The sequence below is a fragment of the Lithobates pipiens genome, unplaced genomic scaffold (assembly GCF_037356315.1).
Source record: "Lithobates pipiens isolate NorthernLeopardFrog02 unplaced genomic scaffold, aLitPip1_a1.2 Scaffold_13, whole genome shotgun sequence".
In the NCBI taxonomy this organism is placed as follows: domain Eukaryota; kingdom Metazoa; phylum Chordata; class Amphibia; order Anura; family Ranidae; genus Lithobates; species Lithobates pipiens.
In genome coordinates this window covers 476,697,165-476,718,550 of record NW_027507718.1, presented here as the reverse complement: position 1 = coordinate 476,718,550, position 21,386 = coordinate 476,697,165, and positions in this window count along the sequence as shown.

Below are 21,386 nucleotides of genomic sequence, written 5' to 3'. Positions count from 1 at the left end.
TACAAAACATGAATGTTCACAGCTTACTGAACAAAAACTTTCCTACAGGTCAAATGAAAAAATCATAGGAAGCTGGAAGCCTCAGTTTTATCTCTTGCCAAAGCAGGATTAACTCCCAATCATTCCCAGGCCTACTTGTTTTGCTATTTTTCCCTATTGAACAGTAATCTAGCGGAGACAAGTCAGCTCTCCAAACAGCTGTCTGTTATTTGAACAGAGTCAGCTCCTAATCCGCCACAACTGCCACTAGAAGCCAGTGGAGTGGAAATGTTACGAGCGCCCAAACAAAGCTCCTGGCACAAAGTTGTGTTTAAGGGGCTTTTACCTTCCCTCCAGTTTCCAGGCAATGCTCCCGCAGAATGCAAACGATCCATAATAGAAATCATTAAGAAAAGACGCATTGTGCGTTGAAATAAGATGTCATCAGGCTCCAGGGTGTATATCATTTCCTCCATAGCCAACATCAATCTGCGAGGCAGGGTCAGGCTTTTAAGGTACAAAAATACTCTATATATCTAAGGCCAATTTTTTTTTTTTAATCATGCAATTGTACTTTATTACGTATATAAAAAAAATTGGAAATATTTAAAGTGGAAGAAAACCATAACTATAAGAGCTTGTTTACACTAGCAGTTGACGGGCAGTAGAACCCGGCAGTTTTAGATGCAGAAGCAATGGCCAGGGGTGTATACATTCCTTGGCAGGAATTATATGCCAGGTCACTTCAAGCGAATGGGTCCCTGAGGGGCACTGGTGTGGTGTTCAAAGGGTAAAAAGCTGTCGGCGAGGAGGTAAGTGTGAGGAAGTGTGAACAAGCCCTAACTATTCTTAATAATGTTTTCTCACCCTCCTACCTTTACTGTCAAACTGTATAAAAAAGATATGTGCACATGTACCCGGACTACACATAAATTATTTTAGTTACATAGTTAGGTTGAATAAAGACACCAGTCCATCTTGAGTGAGTGTCTACAATTGTCCCTATCCCTGTACATTTTACACTCACATCGATCCCTACCCACAATCCAAGGTCCCCATTCATATACTAGGGCCAATTTTGGACAAAAGCCAATTAACCTACCAGCATGTCTTTGGAGTGTGGGAGGAAACCAGAGTACCTGGAGGAAACCCACGCAGGCACAGGGAGAACATGAAAACTCCAGGCAGGTAGTGTTGTGGTTGGGATTCAAACCAGCGACCCTTTTTACTGCTAGGTGAGAGTGCTAACCACTACACCACTGTGCTGCCTTTTCTATGCACTCTATAGACAAAACAAAATTGTGCTTTTTTTACTTACCAATTTTATACTAACTAGTATAACTGTAGATGAAACTTTAATATTGCTCTATAACTTGTCCTACACAGGACAAGTTATAGAGCATTGCAGTTTTGTTTCTGGTACAAAGCATTAAAAAGTTATTACCAAACGAATTAAAGTTTTTTTTTCAAATTTTGATATTTTTTTTTTAATGCAACACTTGTGAAAATCTAACTTAAAAAAAATGCAGGATTAATAAAAAAAAATTAAAATTGTTTAAATAATGATGGTTCTAACAGCCTTTTTCAACCAGGGTGCCTTGAGGTTTCTTCAGGGGTGCTTTGGCAAAATGCCTAAAAACTGGCCAAAAATTATATACAAACTAGCATGAGGATAAAGGCTGCATTTTTGTTACACGAAAGCCTCGTACACACAATTGGATTTTCCAATGTGTGATGACAGGCTGTTGGTGGAAAATCTGACTGTTTGTACGCTCCATTGGACAATTGTTGTCAGATTTTCTGCGGACAAATGTTGGATAGCAGGTTTTAAAATTTTCCACGGACAAATGACTGTTGCAAGATTTTCCGAGCGTGTGTACACAAGTCTATTGGACAAAAATCCAAAGTACAAACATGCATGCTTGGAAGCAAGGAGAAGCCAGGAGTGGTCGGTCTTGTAAACTAGCGTTCATAATGGAGAATTAACATTCGTGACCTGGAAAATGATGAAATCTGGAAATGCAGCGCACATCCTCTTCTTCTTTAATGGGATAATAATGAAGCTGCTTTGCTGGTGATACTGGTGGAGTTATTGCAAGCAAATTTTCAAAGGCTTTATTTTTCTAGTGATATCAAGAATAATATTATTTATTTTTTGGGGGTTTTTTGGGCGAGTTACCACAACACCATTATCCTGTAGTTTTTCTGAGCAAAGATATAACTATATTGGTGTCCCTTGTCAATTTTTCACTGTATTTTTTTAAATGTAACTGCCTACTCCCAAACTGTCATTTGAAGTAAAACACATAGCCAAGTATTATTCTCCACAATTTATTTTATTGTTCATTAAAAAAAGAAAACAAATAAAATTAGACATGCTATCTGCCAATAGAACTTAACCAAAAAGTGCATTCTACACATCCAAAAATATAGAAAATATAACAAATAAAATCATTATTATTCAATCAAAAAAATAAATAAAAGCCTCATGTATGTGTCCTGTTTCTTAATATAGGGGGTCAACAATGCCAAGAGTTAATTTAGAAAAACATCTAAAATATTCTCCTGGAGCTCCCTCAGCAAAGGCATGGGACAGTATTGGTCGCGATTAATAAAGCAACCAATTTTTGGTCCAAGAACTCCTCCTCCTCCTGCTCCTGGACTGGACTTGGGTCAAAGCAATAACTCTAAGGCCAATAAGAATGTTTGAGAGTCAGGACCCCACCCAAGACTCACCAAGCGAGAGAGGCAATTGGACTATCTCGGTACACATAAAGAAAATATACATCAAAAATACAAAGCAAATTAAAACCAAATTAACAAAGTTTATTCATACAAAACATAAAAAGTATACATATAGGAGCTAAAAAGCTACACAGATGACATGGTCTTTCGACTAGTTTTGCGGGTTTACCGCTTCTTCAGGAAATACATCTGTGAACAGAAAGTACAGTAATATATAGAAATTTAACCCAGCAAAGCCTCCCGCGGCGATTGGGAAGGATATATAGAAGGAGTCACAAGGCAGCTAGCGTCTAAATGAGGTAAAATGCATAATGGTATAGTGTCAGGCAAACAATCAAAGATCCACACAAAAGAGGAAGAAAAGTGAAAAAAATATATATATATATATATTTTTTTTTTCTTTTCTTCATCTCAACTCCTTGGTTTTTTTTTTTCTTTTCTTCAAAAAAAAGAAAAGCAGCAATTTTGAAAAAAAAAAAACACAATATTTTGTACTTTTTGCTATAATAATTATCACCAATTTGTTTTAAAAAAAGCTATTTTTTTCTACATATTTTTGGTAATAAAAATCACAATAAGCGTATATTGATTGGTTTGCGAAAAAGTTATGTGCCTAAAAAATAGGGGATAGATTTATACCATTTTTATTATTATTATTTTTTTCACTAGTAATGGCAGCGATCTGCGATTTTTATCGGGACTGTGACATTATGGCGGACAGATTGGACACTTTTTACACATTTTTGGGACCATTGACATTTATACAGCGATCGTGCTTTAAAAATGCACTGATTACTGTGTAAATGTCTCTGGCAGGGAAGGGGTTAACACCAGGGGATGATCAAGGGGTTAACAGTGTTCCCTCATGTATTTTCTATCTGTGGGGGGAGGGGACTAGAGAATATGACAGATCGTTGCTCCTAGCTAGTAGGAACACACAATCTGTCTCTCCTCTCCTCAAAGAACAGGGATGTGTGTGTTTACACACACATGTCCCTGTTTTGGCTCTCGTGCTCGCAATCCCGCGTGGCCGGTGGTCATCATGCCATCCCCACTTAAAGGGCTGACATACAGCTATGACGGTTTGCGGGAACGTGCCGACCTGCCACAGTATAATGATGGCAGCTGGTCAGCAAGCGGTTAATGACAGTCAGCTATAGAGCACTAAGTGAACAACCTGAAACAATCAGTTCCTGGGCTTTGGATTTTGCTACACAACACTCCATAAGAGTGCTTGTAGCAGATTATTGTAAACAATATGCTTCCGCATTATGTTTATATTGCAAGTGATGTGATGACACAACACTTCCTCATAGTGCGAAGGCTGGTACAGGATTGTTGCAGCACTGTTCAGCACCTCCCTGCAGCAACAGATCACTGCTATACTGATCTAATGCTGGCTAATTGCAGCCAGCAGTAGATCACTATTAGTAGTGGTCTGTTGCTGCACAGCTGCATGGGACGTCAGATGATCCGGATAAGATTTACAGTTACACAGTAATGCATATCATATTTATACAAATCTGCTACCAAATTAAAGTCATAAAAAAATGTCAGTGTAAACTACAAATGCTAAAAGTTATTGTGCAGAAAGGAAAGACATGTCCAAAATAAAAAAAATACTCATTCATCCATGTCTTTATGGACCTTGCTTTGTGCACTGGTCCAAATCATTTGGTGGAGGGGGGATTATGGTGTGGGGTTGTTTTTCAGGTGTTGGGCCTGGTCCCTTAGTTCCAGTTAAGGGATCTCTTAAGGCGTCAGCATACCAAGACATTTTGGACAATTTCATGCTCCCAACTTTGTGGGAACAGTTTGGGGATGGCCCCTTCCTGTTCCAACGTGACTGCGGACCAGTGCACAAAGCAAGGTCCATAAAGACATGGATAAGCGAGTTAGGGGTGAAGGAACTTGACTGTCTTGCAGAGTCCTAATGTCAACCCAATAGAACACCTTTGGGATGAATTAGAGCGGAGACTGTGAGCCACGCCTTCTCATCCAACATCAGTGCCTGACCTCACAAACGCACTTCTGGAAGAATGGTCAAACATTCCCATAGACACACTCCTAAACCTTGTGGACAGCCTTCCCAGACTAATGCCCCGTACACAGGATTGGATTATCCGACAAAAAATGTTGGATTTGAGCTTGTTGGTGGAAAGTACGACCGTGTGTATGCTCTATTGAACATTTGTTGTTGGACTTTACGCCAACAAATATTGGCTAGCAGGTTCCGCCAACAAATGTTTGTTGTTGGACTTTCTGATCGTGTGTACACAAGTCTGTCGGACAAAAGTCCACGAATTCTCGGAATCAAGTACCAGCCGAAGATATAACTAGCATTCGTAATGGGGATAATTCTTCGTAATGTTCGTAATTCTTGGTCAACATTTGTGTGACTGTGTGTATGCAAGACAAGTTGGAACCAACATCCTTCAAACAAAAATCCACAGTTTTGTTGTTGAAAAGTTTGATCGTGTGTACAGGGCATAAGAATGGAATGACAATAAAGGTCATGTGCGTGTAAAGGCAGGCGTCCTAATACTTTTGGTAATATAGTGTATGTCCTGTGTACTTGGATGACTTTTTTATACAACACGACCTTAGTCGGCAGCTGTCTAACCCTCAGTAATCTGTGATCCCCTTCCCTCCAGGATTTAATACCTTCCTGTGGCCTATCATTACTGGAGTGGTACTGCTATAGCATGCAAAAGATCAGTCAGTAAATATATATTACATTACATTTAATTTCAGGCTTATTCTATAAGCAGCTTAGTTGCTAACAGGGATGTTCAGAGGTTGGTAATCCATAGCCACCAATTTGATTTCAGGTTACCTACTCCTAAATCTATTCTGTATCATCCTAACCCTAAATCTCAACCCTTAAAATAATGATAGCAATGTCACAAAATACTAGACATGTGCACAATGAAATATTTTGTTTTTCGGAATTTTGTTTTCGTCCAAAAAAATACATTTATTTAGTTACTGCCAAAATTCATTTTTATTTATTTTGTTTTGTTAAAAAATGCATTCGTCTGAAAGTCCGAAATAATTAAGGTCGGATCTTTCATTGAAGGCTTATGGTGTCTGTCGAATGTTCTCAGAAGATTTGACGGAGCAGCTAAACTGTACGACACCGCAATCGTACATTTCCGGTAGAATGTTCCGCCTACAAGCTATAGTAGAATTCTAATGTTGTATGAAACTAGTAATAATTATATGTATTAATTATTATTATAAGTCAACCAACATTAGAATTCTTCGATAGTCTATGGCGAGCATTTGACCATAAATGTCCACTCACGGCGACTGCTTTGTCGAATCTTCATGTCGAATATTTTCTCTCTATGTTGAATAATCTTGGACTAATAGAGTTAGGTTAGACACATTCAACCTTTTTTGCTATTGTCTCTATAATGTTGAATCTTTTCTCTCTATGTAGAATAAACTTGGACTAATATCGTTAAGGTTAGGCACATTGGACCACAGATTCGATGGACACAGATCGTTATTGTCAGCATCATGTCAAATCTCCTATCTTTATCGAACTGTTGCAACGAAAATGAAAATAAAGCATTTATTTATGTCGGAACTTTTCGGTTTTCGGATTCTGCATGTTCTTTATCGTTTGTTACAACGATAACGAAAATACCCGAAATTTGGACGAAAATACATTCGGACAAAAACGAATGCACATGTCTACAAAATTCTTTGTGTGGAATAATATGCCAAAATAAAAAATGTTTCTACCCTAAATAAACCCAATTATTTTAAACTCCACCATAGAGTCTTTCTGAAAGCATGGTGTAGTCTGCTTATAAATATTTCAGTCTGGCAATGCAAAATGTCTTTCTTAAAAATAATCCAGTTAATTATCTCTAATCTTTACCAGTAAATGATGTGGTTCAGATATCAAACTTCTGAGTCATCCTCTGGGTCATTCGTCTGATATGTAAATGAAAATGAAATGACATTTATCTTGCTGATAAAGAGTTTAAAGGACGGTTGTCCAGTAGAACAAGGAAATTTGTTCAGAACGTTTTTGTAAAGCTTGGATAACATATTACTGACAATTAGTATCAACAGAGAGTATTAATGACTCTTATCCTTTCCTGGAACTTTCTTCTTAGAAAAAAAAAAAGTTAAAGAAAGAGCAAATATCATAGTTAGCCCCTTACTACATATTTTATTACTATCAACTTCGCCATGCTATACGGGTGCAATTTGTGTCCCAAGTGAACCCTCTTCAAGTTCCACCTCTAGAGAAAATGTTAAGATGACCTGATCCTACTAAACATATCTCTATGTACTACTCTGCTCTTATAATGGATTTTTACCATAGATTTAATGCTGTACAGGTGAAATTGACTTTTCTGGATGTATCACTCACAGAAGAATTAGGACTTTTCCACTACTTACTGTCTGTCTTTGGAAATCTGCCTGGATGGTTCAAATCTATGTAGTAGGATTTCACCACTTATGTCAACTACTATATAATATTTACAATGCATGTATATGCGTTTTTATTGTGTTTTTTTTTCCATAGTAATTCTGTTTTTATGATTCACTTTTGTATTAATAAATGTATATATATATATATATATATATATATATATATATATATATAAAATATATAATTTTCCCTTTTTTGTTCCTAATTGCCTTTAAAATCCCATTTCTGAGGTTTTCTATCTTCAAATTCCTTCAGAGATGATGGCCATTTGCACACTCAACTTTCTATCATACACGGATGAGGATTGGACTGAATTTTGTAAAAAAAACAGTCATCTCTTCAACAGACAAGAATCGGGATTATACAACTAAACATTTTTCATCACTTCCATCTTACTCTTGCTAGAATGCACAAGATGAGTTTGAGCTCATTCGCAGAGTGCTTTAGAGACTGCGGTCGAGTTGTTGACTTCCTCCATTGCTTCTGATCCTGTCCTGTGGTTCAGGGATTCTGGGAACTAATAGGTTAATTTATCTCCACCTCTTTGGGTCTACCAAATATTTTGCACCCCAAGAATTGAATATTAGATATTTTTTGGGGATCTGACGCTTTCCTCATATGCTAAAAGATTGCTATGCATACTATATTTTTATGCTAAGAAATCACTTTTATTATCTTGGAAAGGGTCGATTTTACCTGCGTTAGCTCATTGGCTACTCAACGACTCCCTCCCAAAAGATGGATCTCCAGCCCTCTTACTTTGGTTCCTATTAAACCACAGCCTTAGTGATGTTCTTTTGTGGATTTGCTTGTTATACACTTTATTTTGGAAGATGTCATTCCTACTAACATAGTGTTCCTTTGTGACCTGATGGGTTAATAATACGCGTGAGACATGTGAGACGGTATGTTTCAAAAGATTTTATTGTTTGTAATGGAAACTTTCTCTTTTTTTGTACACTGGGTTTTTTGTACAATTGTCTGCTGTTTTGTTTTGTTTTTTGTACATTTCTTTGCCTAAAATACAATAAATATATCTTTAAAAAAATATATATCATAGCTAGGACTCTTTTGTATTAAAAGGCTCTTGCAGGCATGAACTTTAGGCAGGGGAATACCCAAATTTGCTGCCCATCTACCCCCACTATCCTCCACTGCTTCCCATAACAAATCATTTCTGTGCTGCTTTTGATTCCAGCAATTTGTGGCTCCATCCTCCAACCCATACATCAGTGTTGGAGGATGGAACACAGAAGTCAGTGTTTAGTGTCAAAAGCTGATGTGTGTCCATTCACACATAGGCTGTTATCAGCAGTTTTTGGCTGGGGCACTTTTTGGCTTTCAAAAAAACCCAAAACGAGTGGGTTCTGAAAAACAAAAAAAAAATAAAAAAAATATATTTTTTTTAAACAAAAAATAAAATAAAAAACGCTAACGCAGAAAAACGCTATTGCAAAAATGTTAAAAACTTTGAAAAACTCATTGCAAAGCTACTGCGTTCTTATAACATTATTTTAACGTCCAGTGTGCATGAGGCCTTAATCCAACAAGTGTGTAATCACGAGTGCCTTCTTCCACCAGCCCCTAGGCAAACATCCTACTCACCAAAGTATATAGCACCCATGACAGGTAGTCATAACCAGCATGTCAGGCAGAAAATCTCCAGGGTACTGGTTCATGAAATAGCACATGTGCCAGGTAGTAGTATGGTAAACCATATATTCAAAAAGAAACAAAGGAACTCCTCATAGTGTAGTACATTTTTAAAATGTAATGTAAACAGCTAAAATTGCCCTTACAACAAAGTTGATGAAGATAAAACAGGGACGCAGATCCCGTTCCACCTACCTGTGCTCTAAGGAATGGTGGAAGTGACATGGCACGTATTACCTGACCCGACACTGGAGTTTATCGCCTGTTCAGGTGGTATATATAAAGTTTTTTTTCTTCCCTAGAGGTTGATTTAACCAATTAATTTAATGGTATTTTAGTTGCTAATAAAGTTTGACCACTAAAGCTATTCGTTTTTAGTCTGGATTATCAACTGGTTATGAAGATTGTAGCAGATTGGATGTTCTTGTTTGGTGGTTGTGTATATAAGAGGAGGAAGTGACGGGTCTTATCACGTGCTTGATGACGTCAGATGCTGCTGATGAAATGCATACGATCGGGTAATACATGCCACGCCATTTGCGTCATTCCTTGGAGTGCAGGTGGAACGTGATCGGCATGCCAGCTTTTTTTTTTCTTCTATGAGTTTAGCTTGATCTACTTTGTCGTAAGTGCAATTTTAGCTGTTTACATTACATTTTAAAAACGTACTACACTATGAGGAGTTCCTTTGTTTCTATTTGAATCTATAGTTTACCATACTACTACCTGGTGGGTGTGCTACTCCGTCAACCGGTACCCTGGAGATTTTCTGCTTGACATGCTGGTTATGACTACCTGTTATTGGTGTCATATACCTTTGGTGAGTAGGACGTTTGCCTAGGGCAGGGATATGCAATTAGCGGACCTCCAGCTGTTGCAGAACTGCAAGTCCCATGAGGCATAGCAAGACTATGACAGCCACAACAATGACACCCAGAGGCAGAGGCATGATGGGACTTGTAGTTTTGCAACAGCTGGAGGTCCACTAATTGCATATCCCTGGCCTAGGGGCTGGTGGAAGAAGGCACTTGTGATTACACATTTCTTGGATTAACTGTTAAGAAGATATCACCATCACTTGTTTGGACTTATTTTGGTGGCAGTGTACGGACATTGCACAATTTTTGTATAATATATACATTTTTTCATTACTATTTGTATTGCTTATTCATGTTTGTGTTGAGCGCATTATGAAACCACAGTTGTTTCCTTTTATCACTTATACTATTGAGCTTTATTACGAATTGCTTTATCATAGATTTATTTATAACACGTTGTTTGAGGTGATCCGGGATGTACAGATTGAAGGGTTGTCTCTACCCCCCTTTTTTTTAACATAACCACTAATCCACCATCCTGCCTTGTTAGTGCTTCCATACCCTTTATTGACTGTATAACTGGACCATTTTCTGTTCCCATACAAATGAACCTAGCATGTGACAGCTTTGTTCTGAGAAAACAGAATTTTGTGTTTTTATTCATTTATCTTCTGGCACAAAAATTGCAAACTAATGTAACATAACTCCCGGATTTTCAAACTTCAAAACAAACTCCAAAGGTGTCCAGCTGAAATCTTGCAGACTTGCACAGATACAGATTAAAGTTGTAAAATTCTTCTTTTTTTTAATAAACTGTTTTTGTGTGACAAAAAAGGGAGGGCAATGGTTATCTCAAACAAACATTATGTTCACATATTAATTATACTGTACATTAAAGCCTCAACAGCAAAGTTTTATAAAATCCAGACGCCTCCCGTTTTCTGTTATTAATTCCAAAGGCAAAAGCGGAGTGGGAGAAGAGACGCTTTCCTCTGTGTTATTTTTTTTAATCTAGGTGTGATAAACGTGACAGAAAACTGCTAACTTCATCCAGAACTTCAAACCAAACCATAAAAAAAAAACCAAAAAACAAAAAAACAATTGTATCCATTGTTGGCCAGAGTCAATGAAAACACTGGAAAGTTGGCAACATCATGAAAAACACAAAATAAATTTTCTGAGCACAAATGGACCCACAATGTCTTTTTTACTGAAAAAGGAAGAAGACTTTCTCAGTTCCTTTCTGTTCAAGAAGGAAACTGTTCTTGGCAACGATGACTACACTTTATGTAGTCTTCTATGTATTTTTGTTTCTTTTTGTCAGCAAGCAATAAATATAGCACTGGCATCAGTTGCAACAAAATATATAACATTAAGGATAAAAAAGGCCTTTTTAGTCTGCGAGAGGAGATTTAGTGGCACTACACTTTTACTGCCAGCTCTAAAGATGCTTAGACTTTATTGTTTGTTGTCAAGATTACCGGTACATGAAAAAAACATAGGGTAAAAGGAAAAAAAAATTAATATGTTAGAAAGAAGTCATTTTCTTCGTAATTCTTCTTACAGTGCAGGAAGCTATTTAATTTTACAGGCATGAGAGAATAATGGAGGATGCACTTGTTCAATTCTCTGTTTGAGAATATGAGTTCCCTGGCCATCATGCTGGTGCTTGGATTCCATGCTCTCTGAATTGTTGACCTGGAGCAGTTATAGAGTTGAGGAATTATGACATTTTTCCTGATGCTCCTTTTAAGCTTGTTTGCTCCAGGTCTGTGATCCAAAAGTACTTAAAGCAGGAGTAAACCCTCTGGGGTTTTTGTTTTTTTCTACACCTGTAAAGGAAAATGTATAATGAGCACCGCATACTAGCTCATTATGAAATGCTTACCTTAGAACAAGGCACCGACATCTCACTTGGTCCACGCCGAGGGAGCTGACATGTTCCCTTGGCGTGTCTTCCGGGTATCGCAGCTCCGGCTTTGTGAGTGGCGTCACTCACGCTCATGTGGCAGGAGTTTCTTCCCAGCAGGGTCTGGCTTCTGCCGTACTTTCTGTAATCCCCGAAGAGCACACGCCACTGAAGTCAGCGGCTCATTGCGAGGGGAATATCTCCTAAACCGTACAGGTTTAGGAGATATTCTTTTTACCTACAGGTAAGCCTTATTATTGGCTTACCTGTAGGTCAAAGTTAAAAATATGACTATACAACCACTTTAAAGGAGATGTACACCGATCAGCCATGACAATATAGCCACCTACCTAATATTGAGTAGGTCCCCCTTTTGCACCAAAACAGCCTTGACCTGTCGAGGCATGGGCTCCACTAGACCTCTGAAGGGACAGTATGTTGTGATTGTAGCGGTACCCCATAAGGGCTGCTAATAGACTCTGTAACCCACTAATTATCTTGACTCTGCAAATCCTCCATTACCTCCAACACCCTGGATTCAGTCATCTTACCAACTGTGGTAGTAAATAGAGACTCACACAGTATTAAAAAACAGTTCAAATATGTTTACTGTATTAATGAGAGCACAAACTAGGTATATATCAACTTGGATGGTAGGGATGAGCTTTGAGTTTGAGTCAAACTCATGTTCGACTCGAACATTGCCTGTTCGCCTGTTCAGCGAAAAGTGAACAATTTGGGCTGTTCGCGGCAAATTCGAAAAGCCGGAACACCCTATACAAGTCTATGGGAAAAATCTAAAGTGCTAATTTTAAAGGCTAATATGCAAGTTACTGTCCTAAAAAGTGTTTGGGGACCTGGGTCCTGCCCCAGGGGACATGGATCAATGCAAAAAAAAAGTTTTAAAAACGGCCTCTTTTTCAGGAGCAGTGATTTTAATAATGATTAAAGTGAAACAATAAAAGTGTAATATTCCTTTAAATTTCGTACCTGGGGGGTGTCTATAGTATGCCTGTGAAGGGGCGCATGTTTCCCGTGCTTAGAACTGTCCCTGCACAAAGTGTCATTTTGCAAGGAAAAAAAGTCTTTTAAAATCACTTTTCATTGTCGGCTCTCGTAATACAGAGAACACTCAATGATTGTTCTCTGTATTAGCCGACAATTCATTCATTGATAAAAAAATAAAAAAAGCGTGGGGGTTCCCCTAAATTCAATTACCAGGCCCTTCAGGTCTGGTATGGATATTAAGGGGAACCCCGTGTCAAATTAAAAAAAAATTGACGCGGGGTCCCCCTAAAAATCCATACCAGACCCTTTATCCGAGCATGCAACCTGGCAGGCCGCAGGAAAAGAGGGGGGGACGAGAGAGCGCCCCCCCTCCTGAACCATACCAGGCCACATGCCCTCAACATTGGGAGGATGCTTTGGGGGTCTGTGACCCCTCAAAACACCATGTCCCCATGTTGATGTGGAAAAGGGCCTCATCCCCACAACCCTGAGTGGTGGTTGTCGGGGTCTGTGGGCGGGGGCTTATCAGAATCTGGAAGCCCCCTTTAACAAGGGGACCCCCAGTTCCCGCCACCCACCCTGTTTGAAATGGTAAGGGGGTACAAAAGTACAAAGAAAGTGTAAAAATGGTTAAATAAGACAAGCACACTTTTGAAAAATTCCTTTATTAAAAATAAAAAAAATAAAAAAAAGATTCCAGTGGTGCTAATCCACTCTTGCTATCCAGCGACGGATGATCATCTCTCCTGGGTCCAGCGATGGCTGATCTGATCCAGTGACGGGGGATCTCTCAGTCCAGCGCTGTCCATACATGCATCCGTCTTCTGTCTCCACTGCGGAGACACTGTAGGGATCCCAGCGCTGACGTTTCTTATATTAGAAGGGCGGGGCCACCCGTCACCTGACCCCGCCCCCTCTGACGCTGGTGAGGGGAGCCAGGGATTCCCTAATGACGTATGGTGGCTCCCCTCCACAGCATCAGAGGGGGCGGGGTCAGGTGACGGGTGACCCTGCCCTCCTAATATAAGAAACATCAGCGCTGGGATCCCTGCAGTGTCTCCGCAGTGGAGACAGAAGACGGAGCTGGATCAGATCAGCCATAGCTGGACCCCGGAGAGATGATCATCCTAGCAAGAGTAGATTAGCACCGCTGGAATCTTTTTTTTATTTTTTTTATTTTTAATAAAGGCAAGGAAATCCAGATATCTTCAGGTAGCCTCTTTGTGTTGTACTAAAGTAATCCTTGATGACAGGGTGTAGCAAATTTGGCTGAACCTTGGTTTATCCTTGTTGTATTGTAACTTTATTTTTTATGATTCTAATGCTGTTATCCAATATAGCTGCTAGAATCAATAATGTGAACTGGGCATAGATGTCTGCTTTCATGTTCGTTATAACATAAAATCTAACTTCTGTGGGAATACAAGTACCACCAACTGAACTGTTGTGAATGATGTCTGAAAGCAGTGTCTTTAACTATAACATGGACTATGCCTGCTCACCACTCTGAAACTCAGATGTAGTTGGCAATGATGCAGATGATGAGAAGACTCTAACAGGAACTCTTTCTCTGTATCCTGGCTCTGGGTAATGGTGCCCGCCACGCTGCAGCCCACTGGGATCTGAAATGCAGGCGTCTCTGGATGGCCCGGAACGCCCTTCGATCCGTTGCGAGGAAGAAGCGATGCTGTCCATAGAGATCCCTCTGGTTATACTGTAGCTATCAGGCTTCCCGTTGTGTAGGCCGTAAATCATCAGCAACTCTCTGTCACACAGGCTTCCTGCTGGCAGAGTCAAACGGCATCCCCGAGAGGCTGATATAGGCCGTGCCTGCCCCTTTTTATTCTTTCCCAGCAATCTGTTCTGTCCACTCATTCTGTTAATTGTAGCTCAGATCTATCCTGCTTGCATAGTCACTTCAGCATTCTGAACTACACATCCCATGATCGTTTACTCTTAATCCTCTCACAGGAAAAAGCTAATTTACACATAGAGTCCAGGAAACACTAGAGGGAGCCAACCCCACATTAATAACACAGGAGATGTCTCTAGATTGTAGCCAGCCAGCCCTGGCTACATGATATTTGGCACCCAGCCATCAGCAGCAGATCCTTTAAGTCCTGTAAGTCGTGAGGTTGGGCCTCCATGGATTGGACTTCCCACAGTGCATCCTGGTGCCATCTCTTTCCTAGATAAGCAGCGCACATGTACCCACATGTGATGTCTCAGACCAGGACACCTTCTTCTCCATGATCCAGTTCTGATGTAGGCATTTTTGGCTATGGACATGGGTCGGCATTAACACCCTGACCAATCTGCAGCTGCACATACACAACAAACTGCAGTTCACTGTGTGTTTTCACATCTTTCTAGTGGACGCAGCATTAACCTTTTCAGCAATTTGAGCTACAGTAGCTCTTCTATTGGATGTACTAAACAGGACAGCTTTCACTCCATGGGTGCATCAATGAGCCTTGCCCCCCCACCCCCCCCCCCCCCCCCATGACCCTGCAAACCAGGAACATCCCACAAGAGATGCAATTTTGGAGCTGCTTCGTCTAGCCTTTACAATTTGGTCCCTGTCAAAGTAACTCAAATCCTTATGCTTGCTCATTTTTTCAACACATCAAATTCAGGGACACCATGTTTAATTAATGGCTAACAGAGCTCCCAATTGCAGGTGCTATTGTAACAATATAATCAATGGTATTCACTTTACCTGTCAGTGGTCATGTTATGGCTGATTAGTGTATAGTCCCAACATGCACTTTCATTTCATAACATCAGCTCTGTAATAACAATGCAAACAAAAGTTTTTTGATAATCCAATATACTGTAAGCTTACTTGAAAGGTCTCCTTTCATTAAGTGAGTTCTGCCTGCTGGCCATCTCTTTCTCCACTGCTGTTTGCTATCTATTTCTAAGGACTACATATCCCATGGTACCTTGCTGCCCCAAAGCAGTCATTCTATACTGACTCCACCTCCTGAAACGCCTCCTCTCAGCACCTCTGTACTGCAGAGGGCAGGCTCTGTGAAATGTGTGACACAGCAGTGCCTACCCACAGAACATAGTAAATTCAAGAATTAAAGGAAAGAAATGTTTAGGATCTTCCAAACGTATGTTTGCAAACTTCAAGATCATTCACCTCAATAGGAGTAGACTAGAAATAATTTAAATGCAATGGGGTTGATTTACTAAAACTGGAGAGTGCAATTTTTATGCAGCCCTGCATAGAAACCAATCAGCTTCCAGGTTTTTTTGTCAAAGCTTAATTGAATAAGTTGAAGTTAGAATCTGATTGGCTACCATGCACAGCTGAATCTGATTTGCACTCCCCACTTTTAGTAAATCAGCCCCAATGTGTAAATGAATATATGAATTTACATTTTGATCATAGATACAGTCAGGCAAGTAGCATGTTTAGAGGGAGACCAACAATGGCAGCCTCTGTACTTCCCTCATGACTTTAAGATGTTATTATGTTGCACTTTCAGGGTCATAGAATTGACTGAAGTACCTTAGTAAATCATGCTGAAATTACTAAACAGTCAGCCATAGGGAAGACCTAATTAAACTTCTTTAAAAAAATCTCTATTTATAAAGGTATGTTTTTTTTCTTAGTGTATTTAGGGTAGTTTATTTCATTAGTCCCTTTTGTGTTTTGGGGTATTATTTGTGTGTGTGTGTGTGTGTGTGTGTGTGTGTGTGTGTGTGTGTACCTGATCTTTATATATGTATTGTTCCTTTAATTTTTTAATTTTATATATTTTTTTATAACCATCTGATATTTTTTTTTCTTTATATATATATTTTTTACACAAATGAGGCTAATGAGGGCAATGTTTGGGCACAACTACAGTCCAGTTAAGCTAACCAGAGCTTCCCTCAGGAGCCATTTAAAGCCCAGCCATTGTACCCTTAAAGCTCTAGGAAGATAACAAATACACAATTAATGAAGCTCTGTAGTCATTAATGCATCGCAAATTGAAATATTTTAAATGCAAGCAGTGAAAAGTCAGCCATAGACAATTTCAACCATGTATGGGCAGGCTGATTGTAACCAAGTTGAGTGATCGATCAACTTGGGTAAAACCAGCCTGTCAGATTTTTCATGTGTTTATTACCAGTGGCTAGCCATAATCACTGTATGTTCTCCCAGCCTGGACAGCTCTCCCCGCTGGGAAAACACAATAGCTCCACAGGAACTAACCACAAACAAGTGCACTGGACTTAGATGGTACATCCTGTCATATCATAGAATACGCATTATAACCCTATAATACATCAGCGCCACCTGCTGCATAGATAAGTATAATGCATACAATATTGTCAGTTTATTAGCAACTGTGCTGTTGTTCTTTCCAACACAGCTTAGGTGCCTACATTTGATCTGCTAGTAGCCTCTTCCAATCCATGTAAAAAGGGGCTCAGTTTGGGAGAAGAAGAAGCAGCTCAATCTTCCAATCAGTTCATGTGCTGACATTGCTCATACCGATAGTAAGAGAGGTAGGGTAACATAGGAATGAACTCACCAGTGTGCATTTTCTAGAGAACACCTACCCCACTCATCAGCTCCACAATATGGTGGGATTGGGGGGTTCTGTAGTTCACAAAAAGTTGAGAACAATGCTAACTGATAACAGTCAATGGAGGCAGGAAGCTATCAGCTCACAGGTATTTTTTGTAACGCTTATTACTAGTATAAGCTATTCCCAGACACTGTATTCATTGTTGTCTTCCATTGATACTTTAGTAAAATTAAAGTTGTAATGCAGCAAAAAAACTAAATTTGGCTTATCTACAGTCAGTGATGGAAGAATGTGGGTTATCTGGGCCTATCACTAGCACCAAGACATCCAACCAACATATAATTTATTGAATGTTAAGCCTAGACTGACTCTTTCTTTAAATTCTACTGTAGCACCCCCTAGCATTGCTAGAGTGCTAGAGTTAGATTTTTTTGTACAGAGTAAGTAAATTCAGGCTTGGCTGCCAGCCAAGCCTGTGTGTTTATCTGGGTCAGGGTTGAGTGACTCAGGGAGGCTGGTATGACTCACAGACCACATTTCTGATACCTCCCCATACTTCTGGAAACTAGCAGAAGTTTCCAGAAGGATGGGTGTGGAGGGGAGAAGCAGCTGCCTGGAGTATTCTGAAGGCCCTGACCAATCCCCAACAGATGAGTTGGCAAGGGGCAGACTCCATCAAATACTCAGAGTCAGTGCAGCTGTGGCAGTGTGGAGTTCGGGTGAAAGGAGATGGAGTGTTAGGCCATCGGAAGCCTTTGAAAGTAACCCCCTAGTCTGGGGGTGGCGAACTCAAGCCTGGGCTTCAGTGCAAAAGGGACCCCTCCTTATGACACACAGAGGGATCCTGACCAGGAGGCATGAGAGCAAGGAGGGGACAGCAGGATAACACTGCTAGGCTAGGAAGGAAGACAGCCAGGAGGACTGTTCAGTGTTACAGTCAGAGGACTGAGGCATACCTGAAGGGGCTGGGTGCAAGCAGTTTGGGATAGATGTTGAGTCAGTCTGGGAGGACTGTGAAGAAGAAGCCAGGAGGGCTATGGAATAAGGCAGCTGCAGCCAGGCGGGCTGGCAGTGCCTGAATAGGTGGTACTGGGATCAGTAGCCACAGGAATAGGGCAGATAAGCACTAAGACCTCTTTTCTGCTATATTATCAAAGAGGCCCGTGGTCCCTGCTGAAAAGGGCATTTACTCTGGATCTGACTGTGTTGGATCATTGTAACAGTGCTAGCTGCTTCTGGGGGTTTTAGTTCAACATGCAAAATTGTGCTGGAGGTAGAAGAGGAAGTGTATATATACTGGATGTATATAGTTGTGTCCCTGAAGAATTCTGTGTTGATCAAGTGGGCATCCCATATTAACCCTATTCCCCATCCACGTTCAATTCCCCTAATAAAATACAAAAACAAAGGATTTATTTCTGACTCCAGCGTGTGTGGAAAATTTGTGTGCCTTGCTATGCAGGGTGGGAGATACCCATATTCACCAGCGGCTCCTACGGGGGTAGTGCTATACTACATTCGCCAAAGAAATTTCCCTTGTACTATATAGAACCCTACTGGATCACCAGGCAATATATCATTATACAGAGTTTAATAACGGAGTGTTCAGTGCTGACCAAAAACCTCACAGGCTATCCCCTCATCATTCGGTGAGGGGTCTGCGTACCATTCCTCTGAGTGATGATCAGTCATAGGAAAACGTATTTGGATAAAGCCAGTCTCCTGATCCCAGTTGGAATAATTGAGAAAGTACCTATTTTTGTGCAAAGAGTTGCACAGATGTGACCATCACTTTTAGACACTTTTAGACACTAGCAAAAAAGCCTTGCCTAACTGGGAAAGGTTATGCCTGGGAGGTGATGTTCTGCCTTTCTTTGCCAGTGTCCAATTGCCTGAAGGTGGCAGCCAAAGCCTATCATATTGATTCTATAGAAGCTTGGTGTACCATGATGTACAACAGTGGTTGTCAACTCAGAGCTAAAGAGGTCCTCAAATGTGGCCCCTGACATTACCAAAGTGATAACATAATGTTCAATACAGGCGGTCCTCGGGTTACAAACAAGATAGGGTATGCAGGTTTGTTCTTCAGTTTAATCTGTTTGTATGTTGGAACAGGTACATTTTTTAAGTGTTGCTCCGGCCTATTTTTTATTTTTTTGAATAGAATAGGGAGTAATGTTTGTTCTGTTGTCTGTACACCTGTTCAGAAGAATTCACCTCACTTTCTGTCCCAATGACAATTGGATTTGAAAAATGTGGGTTATTGTGGAAACAAGCCTTGGTGATAAAGCATCAGTGGAGGTACCTTTTTCCCACAATAACTCTAAGCCCTTGTACACACGGTCGGACATTCCGACAACAAAATCCATCAGATTTGTCCGAAACTGGTGTTGCATACACACGGTTGGACAAAGTTGTCGGAAAAGCCGATCATTCGGAACATGATGACGTTATTTCGTTCGGGACTACATTCAGGCTAGTAGCCAATAGCTTTGGTCTAGGAATTTGATCTGAGCATGCGTGGCACTTTGTCCGATCGGAATTCTCTACAAACGATCGGACAAAGTCCGATCGGATCATGTCGGAAAATTGTATAGCCCAGCTCTAAAACTTTGTGTTGTCAGATTATCAGACAACACGGTCCGATCGGACATTTTCTGTCGGAATGTCCGACCGTGTATACAAGGGCTTACAGGAATGAATTTCCCTTCCTAGGGGTAGATTTCCTCTCACTTCCTGTTGTCTCCCTCCGTTTGTAAGTAGGAGTCATTTGTAAGTCGGATGTTTGTAACTAGGGGACCACCTGTATGTGTAATGCTTGAGAGGATGGTCAGAAACTGCAGACTTAACCACTTCAGCCCGGAAGGATTTACCCTCTTCCTGACGGAGCGTTTTTTTTGCGATTTGGCACTGCATTGCTTTAACTGACAATTGCGCGGTCGTGCGACGTGGCTCTCAAACAAACTTTTTTTCCCACAAATAGAGCTTTCTTTTGGTGGTATTTGATCACCTCTGCGATTTTTATTTTTTGCGCTATAAACAAAAAAAGAGCGCCAATTTTGAAAAAAACACATTATTTTTTACTTTTTGCTATAATAAATATCCCCAAAAAATATATAAAAAAACATTTTTTCTCTCAGTTTAGGCCGATACGTATTCTTCTACATATTTTTGGTAAAAAAAATCGCAATAAGCGTTTATTGATTGGTTTGCGCAAAAGTTATAGTGTCTACAATATAGGGGATCGTTTTCTGGCATTTTTATTTATTTATTTTTTTTACTAGTAATGGCAGCGATTTTTATCATGACTGTAACATTTTGGCAGACACATCGGACAATTTCGACACATTTTTAGGACCATTGGCATTAATACAGCGATCGAGTCTCCGTGACCCGCGACCACTGTCACGGAGCTCTCGGCAGGCGCGCACACACGGCGGGAAATTCAAAGTAACGTACGGGTACGTTACTTTGCCCAGCTATGCCATTCTGCCGACGTATATGTGCAGGAGCCAGTCGGGGAACTGGTTAAAAGAGGAATTGAGAGTCAGAGAGTGTGGACATGCTGCAATTTTGGCTGCAGAAGACACTATGAAGCGGTGAATATAACATGTTACACGAAGCTGGTAGAGATCAATGCTATGACCCTGATCAATGTTTCCACTCAGACTCCTGAGGTCCATGGCCATACATGATGCAGGTTGGACACCAGGGATATGCAATAAAGAAAATACAATTTGGCTTGGCTGCAGTCAGTAACAGAAGAATATTGGTCATCTGGACTAATTGCTGGCATTAAGATATCCAACCAACATATCATTTTCTCAATGTTGAGTCTAGGTTGAGTTCTCCTTTAAATTCTATATTTGCCAAAAAATTCCCTAAAATTCTCTTTCATTTTCATTGATTTGCAGTTGGAAATTCTATTACTAAATCCTCCTACACAGCACTTTCTAAAACACATCCTTTTAACTTGGACTGAATTGTAAGTGGGTGGACTTCCCCGTAGGCCAATATTTACCGATGAAAACATGACAGGGTCCAACTTCATGGATCTGACGATTTGCAGGCATTCCACGTATATGTTTGACAGAAAACCATTCAATGTTTCTATTGATTGTCTGCTTTTACATAGTTCAAACTTGAAAGCCGATTAATTATTTTTGAAAGGTAACATAAACATGAGATTTCAGTTTTCATTTCTATGGAGCGGCCAGAAACATATAGAAAAACATACACATGAATGTAACATCTCTGGAAAAGGAGAATATTTGAATTTCCATGGG